The sequence below is a fragment of the Aedes albopictus genome, chromosome 3 (genome assembly GCF_035046485.1).
Source record: "Aedes albopictus strain Foshan chromosome 3, AalbF5, whole genome shotgun sequence".
NCBI lineage: Eukaryota > Metazoa > Arthropoda > Insecta > Diptera > Culicidae > Aedes > Aedes albopictus.
The window spans coordinates 291,979,679-291,999,688 of NC_085138.1; the positions used below are offsets into that span (position 1 = coordinate 291,979,679).

Sequence of the window (20,010 nt, forward strand, 5' to 3'; positions counted from 1 at the left end):
AAGACACAGTCTACCTAACAGTTTCACCATTCTTATTCCTACATTAACATCGAGAATCTTTCCTTTGATACCTACATACAATCATGTAGGAATGTTGGGAGAGTGAGAGTAGAAAACACTTGTTTTAATGTACGACTGGGCGAAATTTGATGAACGAAACATCTACCGCAAATCTATGGGAAGTAGATTATTTTTTCAACTATTTTGTACGGTAAAATCACGTATAATACAAACATTTTCAACTTTTTTTTTAAACATGTATGTAAAGGACTGTTATCAATCTACGTTAACGAAATTCGACCAAGAAATTGAATAATTTTAAAAGAAATATTTAAAAGATCAAAGTTGAAAGCCGTGAATTTGATCAATTATGTTCCTAGATCAAACAATTATTTGGCATGCTAAACTTAATGATTCTGAATCCGAATTAGATTTCAAAAGTTTATGTACTGGTGTATTTAGTTGAAAATAAAGAGTTAAAGTTCAGGTACAAAGTGAATATAATCCGCTTTGAACGCCTGACGTTAGACAATTGCCTTCTATAACACTTATCTTGCCAAAAAATACTTTTTGGATTGAAAAATAATATGAAAACCTCAGTGTTATCTCAAAACTCCGTTTAGAAAACCTACATCGAACGATTGGTTTGGAGAGTCATCGATAATACATGGCTGTGGTTGTGAGCTCAGGTTGTGAGCAAGGTGGTAATTACCCAATGAGAGTATATTACAGGTGGGGAAGAAGAAGAGATGGCTATGTATTAGTAAGCAAAGAAAAATGTAAACACAAATAGTGACGTCACTATTTGACACGCGTTCTTATGGGAGCTCGCTTTGCTTGTAGTAGTGACATGGTTTGCACCAAACACGGATCTCACGCACACGAAGTGTCTCTTCCACACCTTCATTAGACTCTCATTGGTAATTACCTGTTTGAGAGGATAGGCTTTCGCAAGGATTTATTATATTTCCAAAAAAAAAAATGTTTTTTTGTAAAGAAAATCTGGATTCATTAGTAAACAAGTTAACACAAACACACATTAAAAAAATGCATGTCCCGATCATTTTGTCCATCCCCTGTAAATACCATGAAATGATCCCTCAGGTTTAAGTTTGCACGCCAAGGTTGGTAAGGTAAATTTTTCTAAGTCTTTGAAATTTTGTGGCTTTGTTGTTTACGATTCGAATTTTCGGCAGCTTGTGTGGTTTGATTGAGTGTAAAATGTGGTGTTTAATTGAGGGGAAATCATGCTTTATTATTATTATTATTTATTTCTATTTACGTGTATTTTAACTTAGGCTAATTCTACACTAGGAAATCATGCTGATTTATGACTTGCTGGTGACAACCTGGATGCTCCTGACAAACTTTTTCTAGGACTCCTCCAAGAGTTTCTTCTGGGATTCCCAGGAGATTCCTTATAGATTCTTCTGAGAATTCAGAAGTTCCCTGTGGGACTCATTCCAAATGTTTTTTCTATGATTCCTAAATATAGGTTCCATTTGGGATTCCTCCAAGGAGTTCTTTCCATTATTCTTTCTGGGACTCTTCAAGGATTTTCTTCTGAGGTAACACCAGAACTTTCTTATGGGATTCTTCAAGGATTCTCTTGTGAGGTTACACCAGGAGTCCTTATGGGATCCTTCAGAAAATTTCACCTGAAATTTTTCCGGGATTTCTCAGAAGTTCTGTCCTGGATTGTTCAAGGACCTCATTCTGGGATTCCCTCAGAAAATCATTCCAAAATTCCTGCAGAGATTTCTTTCAGGATATCTACAGGATTCCTCTAGGAGTTCCATGCGACATTCCTCCAGGAGTTCTTTCTGGGATTTCATAAGCAATTTCTTTGGGTATTTTAGGATACATCAAGGAAATCTTTCCGGGATTCATCCAAAAACTTTATCCTAGATTTCTTCGGGATTTATTCTCAAAAATGGCCCTAATGCACAAGGAGGGTTAAGGAACTACTTCCGGGATTGCTTCAAAAACTCCTTCAGTGATTCCTACAGGAAGTCCTCTGAGATTCATACGAGACATCCTTCCGGGATTCCTCTAGGAACTTCTTCCAAAAATCCTCCAGGAACTTCTTTACTCAATGAGTTCCTTATGATGTTGCTACTGGAATTTCTTAAGGAATTCCTTCAACATTTTTTAAATAAATTCCTCCATTAGCACTGTAAGAAATTCTACCAGAAATTTCTTATTGGTATCTTCCAATTAGTCCTTCCGGGATTCCATTTTCTAAAAACTTCTGAAGATATTCCGAAAGGAACTAAGGACTGTTCAATTTATAAAACGGACAACTTTATAGGGCTATAAAAAGAAGACGCGTAGTTCAAATTCAACCACCCTTGCTTCGTTGTTCAGTGCATCATCTGTCATGATAGTGATCATTTTTTAATCGAATAAAAATAGTTTTATTTTATAGAAAATCGGCCAGGAGTTAAATAAGGTGAATTTTTCGATTGCTAAAAATTGAAAATATATATAAAATTACTGTTCACATATGGTATATCGTTTTTAATACCAGAAAAGTATGTGCCATGCTACAGCAGCATGAGTAATAAACATTCTGGCAAAATTTAAACTCAATCGGGAAATTAGGTGTTGAGATATTGAAGTCTCAAGTGAGATTCGATTTTTTCAATAAAATTCAATTGTAAAGCAAAAAGGGCATGAAAATATTAAATAATCAATTTTTTTATGCATGCAGTCGAAACTGGGAATAATGTGGATTTAAATTCAGAAAACTGCTTCTTAATAGCATTGCTGGTTTGGTAACTGTGCGCTATTGTAGACACAGTAATCAAAACGGTTTCGTTCTTTGAAGGTTCTTACAAATAACAATGCAACCTAATGCAAATTTTGCATAACAATAATGTTGAAAATGAAAACTTTGCATCCGATTATTATTGAATAAGGTGTACAATAACATAGGACCAACTTTGTTGAAAATAAATAATAACAAGATTCGCTAGAGTCGCAAATATGCATCAATGGAGCAAAAAGTATGACATTTTTTAGTATGGCCATCTTTATGGATAAAATTTTTGATGAAAAATGCAATTATAAGTAAATTTTTCTTCTGTATCATTCAGAGAGCAATATCCTACTATTCTGGACAAATTTTTAGCCGAATCAGTGATGTTATTGCAGCACAGGACTTAAATGAACATTTTTTCATAATTTCTATGAAAATAAGACAACTCACCATATCAAGCCGGAGACTGCTTGGTGCATTATTATTGATCAACTATTAAGCTTTACCATTAGTAGAATAGTATAAGATTCCAATACATTGAAAACTTCATGAAAATTCCACATATTAAGTATGTGGAAAGTTATGTCGAATTTTGAGAAATGGGTTTTTATTGATGTTTTACGAAAACCGCTTCAGTTACACAATAAAGAACATTTTGCTTAATGTTATATTTTTCCTACATTTGAGAATAGCTATAGAAAGTTACGCAAAAAAACTGATAATGATTTTATTGAAAAATAAAAAAGATATCGCACAAGCAAGTTGTCCGTTTTATAAATTGAACAGTCCTTATTAAGACCCGAACGCAATCTCGCAAAACAATTTCTGGAGAATTCCTTCTTTGCTCCATGTTCTTCTTTATGACTCGACGTTCCCATTGGAACTTGGCCTGCCTCTCTTCAACGTGGTGTTCTTAGAGCACTACCACAGTTAAGCTGCGGTGAAAAGGTCCTTCGTCGAGGAGCTAGAGATACGTGCTGCGAATATTCCAGAAGGTGGAAGCGTAGAAGATCAATGGAGCGCCATCAAGAACGCCTTCATCGCCACCAGCGAGATTAATTTGGGTGAGCAACGCACCCGGAGAAAGCAGTGGATCACAGATGATAACTGGAGGAAGATAGAGGAGCGAAGGAACGCCAAAGCCGCGATAGAGCGAGCGAAACCACGAGGAGCCAAAGCCGTAGCCCGTCAGCGCTATTCGGCTCTCGAGAAGGAAGTGAAACGCTCATGTAGACGGGACAAAAGAGCGTGGGTGGACTCCCTAGCCGACGAAGGCGCGAAAGCTGCAAACACCAGCGACATCCGTCTCCTCTACGATGTCTCACGTCGCCTTATTGGGACCAAGATGAATGCTACGATGCCCATGAAAGACACGTCTGGACAGTTACTGATCGACCCAGCTGACCAGTTGAAACGCTGGTTCGAGCATTTTGTAAACCTTTTTCAAGTGTCGGCCACACCATCAACACCTCAGCATGATCCGCCAAGGGTTCGACGCATTACCCGTGTTAAAACCGAAGCTCTATTAGTGCAGGAGATTGAAACAGCCATCCGTAGCTTGAAATCGAACAGGGCCCCAGGGGTCGATCGCATATCAGCTGAGATCCTCAAAGCTGATCCCGTAGTATCCGCACAACTACTGCATCAATTGTTCTGCAACATATGGAAAACTGCGACATTTCCGGCCCACTGGATGCAAGGCGTCTTAGTAAAGGTACCCAAAAAGGGTGACCTAACTGTATGCGATAATTGGCGCGGCCTCATGTTACTGTGTATCGTTCCCAAAGTCCTCTGCAAAGTGATCCTTAACCGGATACAGGAGAAGATTGACGCAACTCTTCGACGGCAGCAAGCAGGATTCCATGCCGGACGATCCTGTGTGGACCATATTGTCCCGCTCCGTATCATCCTGGAGCAAATCAATAAATTCCAAGAGTCTCTCTACCTGGTGTTCACTGATTCCGGAAAAGCTTTCGACCGTCCCAATCACGCAAACATGTGGAAAGCCCTCAAGCGCAATGGTCTCTCTGAGAAAATCATCGGCCTTATTGAAGCACAGTACAGGGCATTTTCGTGCAGAGTACTGCACAACGGTGTTTTGACCGATCCCTTAGCTATAATTTACAGGGTGAGCCTTCAAGCTTTTAGACCATGTGCAATTTTGGGACACCCTACTGCAGGTCTTCATCAATAGATGCCTGCGGTAAATTCATGCATGGTGACCTCACAATTGGATCTCGAACGTGGAGCTTCATCGTCGATGTCATCAAAAGCCGATAGCGACAGAAATGCGGGAGCGAAAGTGGAGGTGGGTCGGCCACTCTCTACGCAGGGGCGGAAATGAAATCTGCAAGCATGCGTTAGACTGGAACCCAGCAGGACATCCCAGTAGAGGCAGACCCAGAGGCACATGGCGGTGCAGCCTCAACAATGAAATCAAGCAAGTCGACAGAAATTTGACCGTCACAGGTCAAGGCGATGGCTGGCAATCGCCCAGAATGGAAATCTTTCAATTCGGCCCCCTGCACCACCGTGGGTGCCCAGGACTGGAAGTAAGTAATAAGTGCTTTGCCTGCCATTGCATGAATTTGTATATTGTGAGGCAAGTACAATGATACCCTATTATCAGGAAGTCGATAAAATTTTCCCGACCGGAACGTGGATCGAACCTGTTGTCTCCGGATTAGCGATCCAAAGCCTTAACCACTAGGCTAACTGAAGACCTTTCACAACTCTGGATTGTATTTCATTGGTCCCACGCAATCCACCGCCAGTAGCGGAAAGAGGAGAAGTATTTCTGTTCACTAATGTTTGTGAATTACGTGGGCAATATAGATTACGATGAACAACTGATGTATCCAAAAGTAGTTAAACCCTTTTGAAATGTTGGAGCTAATTTGGATAAATAGGGTAGCGAACCACTTGGGCAGCGGCCGATATTTTGGGCACTCTTCGCTATAACTCAGTCAATTCCAAACCAATTGACTTAAAATTTTGTACACGGCTAGATACTATACGTATCTCATCGCGTTCCAAAAATTGTGTCAATTGGTTCAGAATTGGCTGAGTTAGCAGAAAAGTGCCCAAAATAGCACCCCTGCCGAGATGGTTCCACTTCCCTATGTTTGATAGTATTTTCTATAAACAAGATTTGATAAAATTTATACATTATTGATTTTTTTTTAGAATCGCTCAAAAGATTTCTGAAAGAATGAAAACAAACCATCAGCCGTTAAAAAAATAATGGCACAAATGTCCCAAATGGAGGATAACGTGCCTCTGGAGCCGGCCTTCTGATAGTATTTTACCCAGATGTAGTTTTGGAAAAGTATGCTAGAAGTAAACTGATTTTGATTTCGAGAAAGAAAACATGGGGGGAACAAGTCTGCCCAGGAGGATCAAGTCTCCTTAGTCTTCCCTCGTTTTGATATAACATATAATATAACAAGATATAACATATAAATATATATAATATATAACTGTGCGAAAATATCATGACTTCAGCGTTGATGCGTATTCACTCTGTACTGTGTATTATTTTTCAATGTAAATATTACATGCCTCACCAAAGTACATTTGTCTCGATGAAGCATTGAATGGCGATATGACATAGTGGTGACACTGAAGCCTGCTAATGTGTCCTCAGTCCTGTACAATGGATAAACTCTCGAGTACGAGTACACCAATAAAGCGAACCGACGGCGTTGTCAGCTCTCTCGCCATCCCATGAGAAAAATTACTGGTCGATGAAGCAGTCGTATTGTCAAGATTCACCCTCTGCCCTGTATCTTTCAGTATGGGGTCCCATTCAACAAGTCTTCATATTGTCCTCGTCAATGAAAACCACACCAAGCCAATATAGCCTAATGGTGGTGCGGTGGTGCGTTGTATATGTACCACCAATCAGTCGAGCTCCCCCGAGACAACGAATTGAATGAAACAACAATGAATCGCATAAATTGCACCACAGGGAACACCAATTTAAACAAACGGTTCTCAATCTCCTCCCCCCTCAACTTTCTCAGCGCAACTTAACTGTCAACTGGGGTTATTTTTCAAAAGAAGCTAATGATATTATTACACTCCGGTTGGAGTGTAGTGTACTGGATGGTATTTACTGCGAATGTTGAAGTTTCCTTGGCGTAGTAGTGATTAGAAGCGATGGCTACAAAGCAACCATACACAAGGCAACTGGGTTTGATTTCGACAAGTGTAACTTTTTAAGAAGGTCTTAGTTTGAAGCGTACTTTAAACAACATGCTAGTTGCGAGTAGCTTTTCTAGAAATTGGAAACTTAATGCGAAGAAATCGGAGGTGTTTCAACAGTGACAATACGTGCAAAATTGAAAATCATAGTTTTTCATTTTGATCCCAATAAAAACAAAGGAATTCGACTCTATTTGTTAAGTACTAGCTCTTTTCTGTGCAAATACGCTGTTTAATTTCTTGAATCCGACACATAAGACAACAGAGTATGTCGACATTAAATGGAAAAGGAGTGTTTTATTATAGATTTATGATCAGGATGTGCGCGCACGCACGTCCCGGCTACCAAAAATTACACACACGAGATATCCACTTGAGGGATATTCACAGGAGTCAACCAGGTGCGGATGTGCAATGGCCCGGTCTCACCCTGGGGGAACCGCCTTGTTGATCACGGTAGCCCCTGTGCCAGGTAAGTATGCTTTTTCAGGTTCAAGAAGAAGGACTGGATGCCAGAGGTGAATGTTCTTCTATCGATATGTTTGTATGTATACTGAAACGAGAATGAAGCTAGGCAAATTTTCACCCCTTTAATTTCGTTCAATTGGGCAAGAAGACTCGTAAGAATTCGTATTGAAATTTTTAAAGGTATTTTTTTTTCACTGCTTGGAAAATGAAGAGTGTTTCTTATTTGCACACTCTATTTTATTATTATTATATTTTATTAAAGACACTTTACCAAATAAGTTGGCATTCGTGTCCAACTCTATTTTATCATTACCAATATACACATGGCGTCATTTTTGAAATTGCTCCTTATTGCGAATAATGCCAAAAGGTAGAAAATTTCATATCGAAGCAATAAATTGTTTTATTAGAAACCTTTTAATTAAAAATTTCGATTATTAGGATGACTTATTACAGTACAGTAACTCCAAACTTCACACTGTATGTCGATTTATTCATACATGACGGACAATTTTCTTGATATCGATGTCTTATCGTTGTTGCTTGATGCTTAGATTACGAATACTATTCCTTAGCAGTAGTAGTACCAATGAAACATATTTTCAAAATTCATGTTGAAAACAGATCAATGTTACTCTGCTTTACGGTACCGTTAAACGAGGACGCATTATTCGCTGAAATGTTTTTCCGCTAGATTAAGCATGTTTCAAACAACGCCCTGGTGATCAATTCTACCACGGTTGACACCGGAGAGGAATAACGTTCTTAATAATTTTAATAATGGGATCAAACATGGGAAAGTAATGTGAACAACATGATTAAAACCTAGACACTCTGCACTGTGCCACAAGCCCCATGGAGGCGCATGGTATTTGTTGTGAAGGGCATCACTCAGCTCAAACGAGGTGAAAAATTTATCTGAGACCAACGTTAAAGCAAACACAGCAGATCAACATTGTTGCAGAGTGAAAGGGTTCTTGTAATTATTCTTAACTTATCCATGTATGAGATCGGGATGTGCGCGCACGCACGTCCCGGCTACCAAAAATTACACACACGAGATATCCACTTGAGGGATATTCACAGGAGTCAACCAGACACGGATGTGCAATGGCCCGGTCTCACCCTGGGGGAACCGCCTTGATGATCACGGTAACCCCTGTGCCAGGTAAGTATGCTTTTGAAATGCTTGAAGAAAAAACTGGATGCTGACAAGCAACGTTTCTCTATCGATATGTTTGCTTAGGGATACAAGAATGAGAAAAACAGGTAAATTTTTTATCTATTCGCGTAAATATTCTTATTGCAAATTAAACATTAGTATTTGCATTTTTTTTTCTAACCGAATCATATGTAGCTATTCTTATTCGATCGCCTTGTTTTGCCATTACCTATATATGGTGACACAGTCATCGTATAATTTTTGTGGTGGTTGGCATAATTTTTAGTGGATTCTCTGAGTGAATGAATGTGACTGCGATCATAGATGAGATTACATGTCATTCATTTTGAATTTTTAGCTCTGAAATCCTGCAATTCCGCATCAAAACATAATTTTGATCACTCTTTGATGGCAGATTCTGGAACCCTAATTTTGTTGAGTAAGTAGGAAAGCTTATTATTTTTTTTTCATTTATTGCTAGTTTGATAGAATTAGCTGGATGGAGACGCGTGATACCTATTTCCAGAAGTATAAGCACTAGCTCATTTCCATGCAAATACACCCTAAATCGAAAGTACGCAGGCTTGTGCACTAGCGCTAGAGCCAGAAAAGTAACTGTGTACATGTGCTGAGCGGTGAGGCTGATCCAACCGTTCACAAAAATGTGTAAATTCTGTGACCGTGAAGCCTGTTTAATTTATTCAAACCAACACTGAAGAAAGTAGAAAAAGTCGACATTAAAGGAAAAGGAGTGGGTTATTATAGATATAAGATCGGGATGTGCGCGCACGCACGTCCCGGCTACCAAAAATTACACACACGAGATATCCACTTGAGGGATATTCACAGGAGTCAACCAGGCACGGATGTGCAATGGCCCGATCTCACCCTGGGGGAACCGCCTTGTTGATCACGGTAACCCCTGTGCCAGGTAAGTATGATTTCTCCGGTTCAAGAAGAATGACTGGATGCCAGAGATGAATGTTCTTCTATCGATTTGTTTGTATAGGTACTGAAATGAGAATGAAGACAGCTGGGTAAATTTTTACCTCTCTAATTTCGTCCAATTAGTCAAGAAGACTCGTAGGGATTCTTATTGCAATTCAGAAAGTTATGTTTTTTTCACTGATTGGAAAATAATGAGCTATTGATCAATTTTTCTGAGCTTTTCTTATTAATTTCTCTATGAAAACGTTGCACTCTTTGTTTTGAGCAAATATGCCTCCTTGGCTCGTTAAAAACAATTTCGAGAGATGTTCAAAACTCTTTAAGCAAATTATGTAACGCCAAAAGGTAGACAATTTCATATGGAAGGAATAAAACAAAATAAAATTCCCCTAGATTAAGTATATTTTAAATAATGTCCTGGTGATAAGCATTGCCACGGTTTACGGTACCATTTTGACACCAGAGCGGAAAAACGTTCTGGAACTTCAGTTGCGTTTTCAATAATGGGAGCAAACATTGGAAAGTAATGTGAAAAACAAAATTGATTAAATCTATAAACGCTCTGCACCGTGCCGCAAGCCCCATGGAGGCGCATGGTATTTGTTTCGAAGAGCGTCACTCAGCGTGAAACATTTATCTGAAACCAACGTAAAAGAAAACAAAGCAGATCCACATCGTTGCAGAGTGAGACAGAGTTCTTGTAGTTATTCATAACTTAACCATGTATGAGATCGGGATAGGCGCGTACGCACGTCCCGGATACCAAAAATTTCACAAACTGGATGGATATTCACAGGGGTCAACCAGGCACGGATGTGCAATGGCCCAGTCTCACCCTGGGGGAACCGCCTTGCTGATCACGGTAACCCCTGAGATAGGTAAGTTTGCTTTCGAAATGCTTGAGAAAAGGACCTGATGACAATGAGCACCGTTCTTCTATCGATTGGTTTTCTCGGTCGAATGAGAATAAGAAAATCAGTTATGTTCTATACTTGTTTCATATTGTTCACTTAAAATTGTGGGAATTCCCTTATGAAATCTATTGAAAATTTAGACATCATTATAGGCTTTATTTGCCACTGAATAAAGGATATAGAGCTTTTTTACTAAGACTTTCTTATATTTTTTCAACCCTACTTGCTACTTGTTAAGACACAGTCATCGCTCGAAGCTCTATCTTATCCAACTAGGACACCTTTTTGAGATTCTGGGGGGAAATTAATTTTTATAATCATATACAGCCCAAGTAACACAGAAAACATCTTCAGAATTCAATGCATTAAAATAAGCTATATAATTGCATTATAAGTGCATCAGAAAACATCTTGTGTTATTTTAAAGATTTTTAAATGTTGGCCAATGACAAAAAGCAAACAAGTATCAATAGATTTGTATTGTAAAGAAATATGTTGATAATACAATTATTTCACACTTTTAGAGCATTAGCCATCAATCAGTCTTCACTTTTAACATCAGCCAATGTTTATGCACCACTTCATAAGACTTTGTGGTTTGATGATGTGATGATCGAACTGCAGCTGTATGTTACATTCAGGAAGGCCACCGTAATAATGTGAGAATAAATATGTCTACAGCATGATTTGAGTTTTAACGCGGTCAACAGTCGTATATCTGGCAAAGTTTCCAAGAATAACCGAAGGCCCCCTCAAAAGCAGCGGCTGAGATTTCACCCGGTTCACCTTCCCATCATATCCCATTCGCAAGCGCCATTCTCATGTAAAACATCCTATTCCGATGATGAACTCAACATTCATAAATCTGGAAACATCCGATCGGTCGACTTACACCAGTGCTACGCTCCATTAGCAATCCCAAATCATCAACCAGGAATCATTCGACGAATCTACGCACGTCAACCACCGAGACTTCCAAAGCACCAATCTCGTGTGATTCGTTGTCTGTCATTTTTTGCGTTGCCGAACGACAGATTAATTCTTCCAACACGCGAACAGATTCACGGATCAGCAATTGTACCGGACATGGGATTATCGATTATAGCCGTTCACTTTGATTTTGCAATCCCGCGGAAACTATAATCTATACCAACGAAATTCCGGACCATCAGCAGAGCGATTTGTTTTTATTTACATTACAGGCAAAGAAACCTGTTGTAATGTAGTTATTTTGACGTTGTAATTATGATCGCTAAATACGCTAATATGGAAGTATGTGGAAAAGAAGTTCTCAAGACGTATTATTAACATCTCAAAACATTACTTGCACAAACTGTTGTAGAGCTGCTCGCAAGACATAATTTCGAAGCAATTTCAACTAACTTTTTAATCGAAATACAAAAATTGTTGAATAGCTTCACCTCATTAGAATTAGATAAATTACAGTACCGACCAAATAAGTGAGTACACAATCAATATTATGTCACAAATTAAATAACATTCTTATAATTTACATGCATTAATCATCTTATGGAAAACTGCTTTTTGTTTCACAATGCACGACTTTCCATGAACCATATTTAGTCAGTAATAAACCATAGATTTAATTATAATTATGAACATTATTTAATTATAATTATGAACATTATTCAAAGTATTTTGAATATCACTGTAAGCTTCATCAATCATCTGCCATATTGCATTTTTTGCGTGCATTATGAAAAAAATCATGAAAACGGCATCAAATGTCTGATTTAGGCCACAGTTTTGAATTCAACTTAATGGCGCATGAATTATGCATGAGTAAAATTATAGGTTTCTCCATAAATCTTGAAGCGCACATAACACAATACTAACGCCACTAGGAATAACCCATTACTTAGTTTGTTGTCCAAATTTAAAAAAATAAGATGTCGACTCCATCCATGACTCGATCACTTGGAGAGCCTTTTTATGATTCAGAATATAACTGTATTAATCCGAAAGAAAAAAAAATGTTGTTGTTTTTTTCTGTCAAATTTTTCACTTTACACCGCCAGGCTCACTAACACGTAGTATAAGTGGATTTTTCAAGTTATATAACATGGATATACGGTGTATTTAGAGCAATCATTACTTTGCATGAACACTTAAGGTTGATTTAAAGTGGAAATGGCAATTATGCGACTGATTTAAGATTATACCACTATAATCGTAATTTGATTCTATAATTGCCCATTTCCACTTTAAATCAACCTTAAGTTTGCAAGTAAAGTAATGATTGCTCTAAATACACCCTACAGTGTATCAAACAATTGTCCGTACAGTAATTTTTTGGTCAAAATAATTTTTCATTTAAATGATTATAACTTTTTTATACGTCAATCAAAAACGCTAAAATTTTGACCAATTATAACCCATATACTAAAGCTCCATTGGTAAAATTTTGAGCAAGATCGAATAAGTTTTCTGAAAGTTATAGAACTTTTAGTAAAATTTATAAAAATTTTGAATACATTTTTAAAACATTATATCTCAATATGTACTTGATGAAACTTTTTCAATATTTTTCGTGTTACAGCTTATACCTAAGGCTTACATATGCAGCTTCGTTTAAGGTTTTATATTCACTACAAAAAATATGAAAAATCTGTATATGTTCAGAGTGTCATTTGGAAATTTATCATATTTTGATCAATAAAAGTGCCAAGTGTTTTCAACTTTTTTAAACTCTCTTAATGATATATTTTTATACAGGACCTACTAAACTACATATGAAGAGTAGGTCCTATGGATTTTTCGTTCAGTTAATGCACTTTTGTTGGTGGAAAACGTTTGGCAGATTATATGTGCAAAATATGGTAAATTTTAAAACATCGTCAACTACATGCGCACATTTTTCATATTTTTTGTAGTGAATATAAAACCCCAAACATGGCTGCATATGAAAGCCTTAGGTATGAGATGTAACACAAAAAAAGTTGAAAAAATTTCTTCGAGTACATATTGAGATATAATGTTTTAAAAATGTGTTCAAAAATCGTATAAGTTTTACTAAAAGTTCTATAACTTTCAGAAAACTTATTCGATCTTGCTCAAAATTTTACCAATGGAGCTTTAGTATATGGGTTATAATTGGTCAAAATTTTAGCGTTTTTGATTGACGTATAAAAAAGTTATAATCATTTAAATGAAAAATTGTTTTGACCAAAAAATTACTGTACGGACAATTGTTTGAAACACTGTATATCAGCATGCAATAAGGCTTCAACACCGTGGTTACTTGAGATGTTTTGAAACAAGTACGCCTCTTTGTTGCGTGTTGAGTAATCTTAAAAAAAAAACGAATGCATTGAACATGTTTGAAATGTTCTGTATGTTTTTACTAGTTTGTATAGTAACGCCAAATGGTATATCATTTTCTAAGAAAGTGGTGTACCGTCAAACGGGGTTACTTGCAACAGCGGTGTAACTTGCAACATGATGATATACATTAAATGTGAACTATTTTCTCATAATAATGAAAGCTACTATGCCCCAACCTTTCGGCTATCAAAACAATGTGTACCAAAGATCGTTTCAGTGGAAAAGTCAGTTTTGTTTCTTTGTTTATTGTTTAGCTACACTGTTAAAAAGGTTTGCTCATTTTATGCCATAAAAACAAGTATGAAAATCGTTCTTTACCTCTCTCATATGGTAAGTGCGATAAGTCTGATGACCTTGCTTGCAGTTAGGGGACCTTATAGTAAGCTTAGTTGAACGATAAAAGTTTAAAAAACTTATCAACTAAGTAATGTAAAAAATCATAATCACATTCGACAACCACTATGGGGTAACTTGCAACAGGTGAAATAAACAAAACTTTCTATAATTTATTTTCATTTCACGATATTTTAGATTGAAACAATCGGAATGGATCCTTCATTAGTTACGTAACGTGCTCATTTCCAAGTGTCAATTCAATTTTACCATTATTTTGCACGTGACTTTCAAATATTGGTTAGCACTGCCATATTTTGAAATTTTATTCATGCTTCACCTTGATAACAGTTTAATTCAGTTTATGAACGTTCTAATTCAATCGCCAACATATATTCTGAACCTAGATTAGGTAAATTATTTCAATAGAATGACTAAAATGACAGCTTTGGTATTTACAAAGTAGAATGGGTGTTTGAATCATGTTAATTTAGCTAAAGTAGACAAATGCCACTTCAAACTGAAAATTACCTAGAGATGACTCACTTTTTCTTTTCAACAAATTACATTAAGTATTGTTGACAATGTGTATCTAGTACTGTGTCATGAGATCCATTCTTATTTTATAATTGAGAAACGTAAGACCGGCTGTGAAACGATATACTCTCGCTTATAATAACTACCAACCCTTCAATGAAAAATCTTATTTCAGTTGGTTATCGTACATCTTTTCAAAGAATTTTTCATGCATTACATCAAAAACGTATAATATGATCAAGAACTTCAATGTAAGTGCAGTTTATTGGTAGCTAACTTAGCTTCATGTCATGTGTTGCAAGTTACCCCACAGATGGGGTAACTTGCAACAAGCATGTATTTCGCACCTCCTGAATAGGTGGCAACTTATTTTGGTAAATGAAGTCCTGCATAGTATTCTACTCGTAGTAATTAGTGTACACGATACATTAAAGTTTGTTTCAAATGTTTAGATTTTCAATGATATTGCTTCAAAGTCGAAAAGTGTTGCAAGTTACCCCATTTGACGGTAATACTTAGTGTAAATCTATTTTATATTGCGATGGAAATTTTTTTATCAAAAAATCGTATGAAATCAAATTCTAGGATGCTTTAATTTTTAGGCTTAGGTATCCAGCAAGACCATGCTGAAGGTGTCGGATTCTATCCACGGTTTTTCCAGGACATTTTTGCAATGGAAATGTCTTTGATTTCCTTGGGCATAGAGTAATTTATGTGCCTGCCACATGATATACCCATGCAAAATGATCATTGGCAGAGGAAGCTCTCAGTTGATAACTGTTGAAGTGCTCATAGAACACTAAGCTGAAAAGCAAGATTTGTCCCAGAGGAAACGCTACGCCAAGAAGAAGAAAAATAATTATGTAGTCAATTCAGTGGTAAATGTAACGAAAAAAAGTTTAATTTCGCCCCGGCGATCAATTTGATTTTCTATATTGATTTGTCACCAGAGATGAATATCGTTTTGGAACTGTAGCTGTGTTTTTATTGACCAGTATAAGCGCAATATCAAACTGTTTTGCATTTACAGTGTACATCGCTGAAACATTTGAACACTTTTTAATTCGACATGTGTCGTATAAGCGGGGTACGAATTAAAAAGTGTCGTATTAAAACGTGTCGAACCAGAGGGGTAAGACGGTACAATCAAAACTGCACCATTCGAGATTTTCGTTGTTCACAGCATTCCGTGAGGAACTGTAAGAGGAAGTATTGTTTTGTCATCAGTTACTCTTCTTTCTGACATTACATTTTAACTGTGACAGAGCCAACTTATCAGCCTTTTGTTTTATGAGCACTTTGAAAAGTACACCTGTTCTTTGTCCCAGTTTCAGTTAGGTATGAATACGAATACAGAGAGTGCAATAGAGTGTCAGCCATTTTATTAAACATTTTGAATCAACTTGTGGAATTCAAGGACGAACAACACATTTTCGACAAAAATGTAAAACAAAATAAGTCATCTAGAAGAAGCAAATTTTATCAAAATTTGTTATTGAAATATTTTAAAAACTCGCTGTTATTAAGTTGGTATTGAAACTAACAAAACATGTTATTAAACAGGTCTTCCAGGAACATTTTTTTGTTATAATTTTTGTTATTTTGCCGCTTATGACTGACAAGTTTATAACATGATATGTTATGTAAATAACATGAAAATAACTCTTTCCGCTACTCAGTTATTTTTCCAAAATAACACATTTTATTATGCTGTTGGTATTCCCTTCTGCTCGGGTCCATCTGATTCAATCAGAATAGGGTATGCGTTCCATCAGTAATCTCACGCTCCCATATTCATCCTATTCGAAAACTAGCTATTACGGCACCGATTGATTCCGTTCTTTTTGTTTTCATGCGTGCTCACTCCTAACAAAAAATACAGAAATAAGAAACAAAACAAACAACGCTTCAATCCTTTGTTTTTCGTAGGACGTAAATGGGAGCCACATGCTTAATAAGGGAACCAGTACCCTATAACGCAAAGCAAAGCAAAAAAAAATTTGTGGTCATAATCATGTGTATTAGACCTGTTTACTGTTTTGACCTATCTTTCACACAATGAATTTTCAATCCATAGGTATGCAAAAACAAGTTTTTAGTCTAAAAATAAGCCAAATTGATTAAGATTTAGATTTAATTAATTTGATGGTAATTTTTAGCATTTTTAGCCAAATTGCAGTACTCGATTTTTTGATTCAAACTGTTTTTCTTGTCAAAAGACCGAAACAGAAACTGTTTCCCAGCTAAAAACTCACTCACATAAATTTAAGAAAATATTTTTAGTAAAGAGAGGCCAACGGCCACAACACATGTTGCGATGACCGTGCCTTGGTATGAAGAGAGTAAAATATAGGTGTTATAAATTGCAATAAGAATACTTATGAGAATTATTTCCGATATTAACTGAAAAAGGCCAATTCGAAAATATACCTGTATTTTCTGTACAGAAACCATCGATAAATGAACGTACTTTGCTAGCACCCAGTCATTCCCTCATGCATTTCGAAGGCATACTTACCTGGCACAGGGGTTACCGTGATCAACAAGGCGGTTCCCCCAGGGTGAGACCGGGCCATTGCACATCCGTGCCTGGTTGACTCCTGTGAATATCCCTCAAGTGGATATCTCGTGTGTGTAATTTTTGGTAGCCGGGACGTGCGTGCGCGCACATCCCGATCTTTAATCAATAATAATTATGACAGCTCTGTCTTAGGATGACTCTATGACATGACGATTAACACTTAAATATTCTTCTAAATCTTGACATTGTATTCTGACTGAAACAGGTGGAATTCTGCAAGGTTTCAGCTTTTCAACGGCAACTATAAAACGCCACGTGGCATTTAGGTACCAAAGAATAAAACAAGAACATCCTATAAGAAAAGCTTCAAATCATTCAATCAATGAAGAAAGCTTGTTTACAATGAAATTGAGCATTCTATTAAGATTTCTTATGAAAAATCTGACAATTCAATGTTAATCTCTCAAAATTATGTGGCGTATTGGCCTGGCAGGGGACTGAGTTACACAGATAAAAATAATGAGATCTACACGTCATGTAAACTTCATTTTAGTCATGTAAACTTGATGTTATGATGGTTTACATTATATATCATGTAAATTTGTGTTATATGTCATGTAAACACTCAGAGTCATGATGAATTACATGACATGTAATGGAAGTTTACATGATATTTTATGACTTATACATGATATTTCATGTAAACTTCTGTGATATCCCACGCTCCAAACATGTGCATTATATGCCACAGAAGTTAACACTCTTTTTTCGAACTGTGTAGTATACAGACTTGTAGAAATATGTACTAAGCATCTCCATCAAACTATGTTATTCGCAATGGGGTTTTTTACGGGTGGCTTATTGGGCCTACGCCAACACTCCTGTCTCGCCGGAGGGCCATCGTGCCAGTTCTGTTTAACGTCCCAACCAACACTGGGACGACCACGCTGATGGGGCTACCACCTTGGATCTAGCTGGGCGTGGTGCAGCGTTTCTTACTCAGCCGCTGGATGCCAGAACAGACGCTGTTTGAGCCGCACCTCCTTGGTGAACAGATACTCGGATCGTACCTCCTCAATCTAGCTGAAGTCAGAAGGACAACAGTGCCCAGGCTGCACTACCAGCTAAGCACACAACTCTTAGCTGGCGGTCTTTGTCATCGCTTGACCCGTGGAAGCATGAGGTAGGAACTTGTGAGGACCAGAGCTATATTGGACGCTCTCCTTATCGACTCACCGTTTTGCAGCCCAAGACGGGATTTGGAGAAGGCGAATGAACTACGAGCTACATCAGCTGCTGGGAGAACCAACCATCGTCCATACCGCGAAAATCGGGAGGCTACGGTGGGCGGGTCACGTCATCAGGATGTCGGATAGCAACCCGACTAAAATGGTTCGCGAGAGTCATCCGACCGGTACAAGAAGACGTGGAGCGCAGCGAGCTAGGTGGGTCGACCAAGTGGAGGACGATCTGAGGACCCTACGCAGAGTGCGGAACTGGAGACAAACAGCCATGGACCGAGTGGAATGGAGGCGGCTACTATGTACAGCAGAGGCCACCCCGGCCTTAGCCTGACCGGTAAGGTAAGGTATCTCCATCAAACTAAATCTTTCAAGCCAAGCTGTGGTAGTCAGTTACTCAATGAATTTTTTTAATAGAACTTTGTTCACATCTTTAGGATTCAACATCAGGGAAGGCTCAAACATATGCTTGATGCTGACATGCTGCATTGCAATTAGAATTTCATAATTTAAAGATAAAAACAAATGTATTGATATGTGGCTTTGCCAGTAGCTATCAATATATTCTCTAATCGGCAAAAAAAGTTCAACTGACGGTTGAATCGTAATGAGCATAATGAGAATTCTCACCTTATCAGACACAAAGGAATATATATAGAATATGCTTGATTTTTCATTCCTGTTTCCCTAAGCAACATGTCAGTAGAGAAACTTTGTTCGTTGGCATGTAGTTCTTCACTCAACCATTTCGAAAGCATACTTCCCTAGCACAGGGGTTACTGTGATCAGCAAGGCGGCTCCCCCAGGGTGAGACCGGGCCATTGCACATCCGTACCCGGTTGACCCCTGCGAATATCCCTCATGTGGATATCTCCTGTCTGTAATTTTTGATAACCGGTACATCCCGACCTCTGCAATGAATTCAATCGTTCTTGGAATAAATCACGAATCCCTACAGATAAATTGACTGGCTAATTATCGCCAATAAACGAATTCGATCCAATAAGCCCCCTGGTAATTAATGAGATCGCTTACGGAAATCATCGCGCATAAATTTTTCTCTCTTGATTTATTTATCAGCCCTCCCACGCTGCTCAATTGCATATATCTAAATATGCCGGGTTCACATGACACCACCGTAGCCATACCAATTAGCAAATATTGATTCCCACGAATTCCGGATCGATATCAAAGGCCCACGGACGGCGGCGGGTGCGTGCCGAAGACGTGCGTGTAAACAATTATTAGGTTGGTTGATACCGGACGGAACGTGTGCCACTTAATTTTCTTTTCGTTCCAGCTTGTCATCGCAAGGAGAAAACATTAGTGAGATTAGTCTGAGTACATGAGTCAAAATATCGACAGCCAGCCGTAAGGTATGTACTGAACTGTGATACTAATGCGTGTTCTACACACCACGTGCATCACGGTATACAATCAGGGCGGTGACGGACGAGGGCTGGGAAACTGCGGCGTAATCAGGGGTTTGAGTTATTAAATTTGTCGTTCTATTTTATGATGATTAACCTGAGCTTGTTAGGGGAATATCTGTAAGTAAAAAGAAAATCGTGTAT

General features: G+C 37.8%; 4 non-coding genes and 2 pseudogenes across 4 annotated transcripts; 2 read left to right on the top strand and 4 right to left on the bottom strand.

Moving 5' to 3' along the window:
• Positions 1-7,281: 7,281 nt before the first annotated feature.
• LOC115257954 (U1 spliceosomal RNA) lies at positions 7,282-7,447 on the bottom strand. The gene has a single exon (XR_003893443.2). It is a non-coding gene; the product is annotated as a U1 spliceosomal RNA (small nuclear RNA).
• Positions 7,448-8,445: 998 nt separating this feature from the next.
• Positions 8,446-8,611, bottom strand: LOC115257947 (U1 spliceosomal RNA). The gene has a single exon (XR_003893438.2). It is a non-coding gene; the product is annotated as a U1 spliceosomal RNA (small nuclear RNA).
• A 759-nt stretch (positions 8,612-9,370) lies between these two features.
• On the bottom strand, positions 9,371-9,536 carry LOC115257924 (U1 spliceosomal RNA). The gene has a single exon (XR_003893417.2). It is a non-coding gene; the product is annotated as a U1 spliceosomal RNA (small nuclear RNA).
• A 740-nt stretch (positions 9,537-10,276) lies between these two features.
• On the bottom strand, positions 10,277-10,431 carry LOC134284332 (U1 spliceosomal RNA; annotated as a pseudogene).
• A 6,753-nt stretch (positions 10,432-17,184) lies between these two features.
• Positions 17,185-17,350, top strand: LOC134284329 (U1 spliceosomal RNA). The gene has a single exon (XR_009995763.1). It is a non-coding gene; the product is annotated as a U1 spliceosomal RNA (small nuclear RNA).
• Positions 17,351-19,192: 1,842 nt separating this feature from the next.
• LOC115257944 (U1 spliceosomal RNA) lies at positions 19,193-19,344 on the top strand (annotated as a pseudogene).
• The last annotated feature ends 666 nt before the right edge of the window (positions 19,345-20,010 follow it).